Source organism: Chrysochloris asiatica, unplaced genomic scaffold (genome assembly GCF_000296735.1).
Source record: "Chrysochloris asiatica unplaced genomic scaffold, ChrAsi1.0 scaffold00178, whole genome shotgun sequence".
Classification (NCBI taxonomy): domain Eukaryota; kingdom Metazoa; phylum Chordata; class Mammalia; order Afrosoricida; family Chrysochloridae; genus Chrysochloris; species Chrysochloris asiatica.
This window is the reverse complement of record NW_006408696.1, coordinates 4812697-4815329: the sequence shown is the minus strand read 5'-3', so window position 1 is coordinate 4815329 and position 2633 is coordinate 4812697. Positions and strand designations below refer to the sequence as shown.

At 39.2% G+C, this 2633-nt stretch overlaps 1 pseudogene; it reads left to right on the top strand.

Moving 5' to 3' along the window:
- The first annotated feature begins 658 nt into the window (after positions 1-658).
- On the top strand, positions 659-1496 carry LOC102833847 (annotated as a pseudogene).
- Positions 1497-2633: the final 1137 nt, after the last annotated feature.

The following is a 2633-nucleotide window of genomic DNA, read 5'->3' as shown; positions in this document are numbered from 1 at the left end:
ATGAGTAGCCAATCAGTTGAAGGGATGATTCCTTGGTGGTGTGGTCAGCTCCCAATATAATGGCTACATGACATAAACCACTCTCACTCTCTTCTGCTGGGAACTTGGGACTCTATAATTGTAAGCCATATCTTTGATAATAAACTTCTCTCTATATATACGTGTGTTTGTATGAATACATATACATATAGATGTGTTGCTATATATATATACACACACACACATACACACACACCATTAAGAGGAACCCAAAACCTGTATACTATGTTTACTGTGGCACTTTTTGCCAGAGCCAAAAGATGGAAACAACTGAAGTGTCCATCAACAGATGAACGAATAAACAAAATGCGATATACACACACAATGGAGTGTTACTCAGTCATAGGGATGAATCAAGTCCTGGCACATGCTACAACATGGAAGAAGATAGAAAACATCATGCAGGATGAAATCGATCCATGGCAAAAGGACATCTACTGGAAGATCTTGTTTACTTGGAAAAAATTAAATATATATACAAGGGGACTTGGTAGAAAAATGGAATTCAAAGATAGTGAGATGTCCGGAAGTTCCTGTGGTTTTTTAAGTAGTTCAACTGTAAGCCCATGAGCCAAAATGTTTCTTCCAACATTGGATTGAGAAATTACCAGGCTTTTCTCTCTTGCACACAGTTGCTTTGGCCAATGTGAGCTACAGGCGCCGTGGTTGTGGGGGGTCCAGAATGTTCTATGCCATGAGAAGGGGCCGTAAGACCCGGGTTTTTCTTTCTTGAAATGAATGTAGAACACAGGTGGACCAGTATTCTGCTGCCAGACTTCAAGAAGTTTGCTACTGAAGATGAGGCCTGGGCCTTTGTCAGGAACTCTGTGAGCCCTGATGGTTCAGAAGGACAGAAAAAGAAGCAAGTGCAAGAATCTCAAATAAAAGTAAAAAAGCGATTCCATGAGCCATTGGATGAAGAGGAAGATTAAAGTGCAGAGCCTTGTGCAAAGCATGTAAAACAAAATACAGAATCAGTTCCTTCAGTTAGCAAAGACAAATGGGAGAATTGTTAGTGGTTTACACTGATGGCTGCTGTTCCAGTAATGGACAGAGAAGGGCACATGCAGGAATTGGTGTTTATTGGGGGCCAGGTCACCCTCTAAATGTAGGCATTAGACTTCCTGGGTGGCAAGCAAACCAAAAAGTAGAAATCCATGCAGCCTGCAAAACCACTGAACAAGCAAAGGCTCAAAACATCAATAAGATGGTCTGTATACGGATAGCATATTTACTATATAAATGGTATTAACTAATTGGTTCAAGGTTGGAGGAAAAATGGATGGAGAACAAGCACAGGGAAAGACGTAATCAACAAAGAGGATTTTGTTGAGCGTGACAAACTTACCCAGGGTATGGATATTCAGTGGATGCATGTTCCTGGTCATTCGGGATTTGTGGGCAATGAAGAAACTGATAGATTAGCAAGAGAAGGAGTTAAGCAATCTGAAGACTGAAAGAAGTGATTGGAATACTTGGGAACCTAAGTCAGTGGCTGTTTTGTTACTTTTACTTATTGGTATGGAAAACCAAAGGAGCTCTGGTAACGCAGTGATTACGAATCAGGCTGCAAACCGCAAGGTCCACAGTTTGAAACTACCAGCTGTTCTGTGGGAGAAAGATGAGGCTTTCTGCTCCTGTAAAGATTTACAGCCTCGGAAACCCTGAACAGGGTCTCTATGAGTTGGAACCGACTCCACGGCACATAACCACCACCACCATGGAAAACCAAAGACTATAGGATGGACTATTGCAATGGCTAGAACAGGCAGTTTCAAACTATATCAGAAAGGCAGTATGATTTTCTGTGACATAGTTTAATAAAAGGTTGCTACATGTATACTAAATTGGCTATCCTGTGAGATTTCACCATCAAACCCATGCTTATTGGGTTTGATACTGTTCTCATTTGTTTTTTATAGTGTGACCTAGAAATTTTAGGACTTTGATTTTAATAAAGAATTAGTAATCCTTGGTTTAAAGATGCAATCATGCAGACAAAAAGTATAGGCATTGAGCCCCATGATTTTACAGCTGATTTCTACCTTTGTACAGATTGAATGAAAGCATCCCTTCCTTTGACAGATGTAGCCTCCTGCTAGGACACAAAGTTTAGCAGACAGAACTGAGCTGCTCCCATCCCCACTTGCCCTCTTGGCTGGTGTTTTCGTATAGAGTATAACCTGCACATAGCTCTGGCTAGTAGGCCTTAATAAAGGAATGTTATAACCTGTAAAGACCAAGGTGGTATAAATAAATCCTTTAAATTTTTCTTTGTGTGTTTTTGTTAAAAACACACTATATGTTGAAAAAAGTTTGTCATAAACTTTTATTTTAAAGCCAACATTTTTTTTTTATAATGTAAAGACAGATTTTTATTAGAGTGCCAACTAATTAAAGTAGAAATCTAGTGCTTCCTGAGATAGTGAACTCTGTTCAAATGGCAAGTGAAGTTAGGTTTGTTTGTGTTTTTTTTCTTAAAATGTTTTATTGTGAATTATGTGATAGTTTACATGGGAGAACATTAGTTTTACATTCATTCTATCGTATATCGTCTCATTCCCATGGTTACAATCCCCTCCATGCAATCTTTC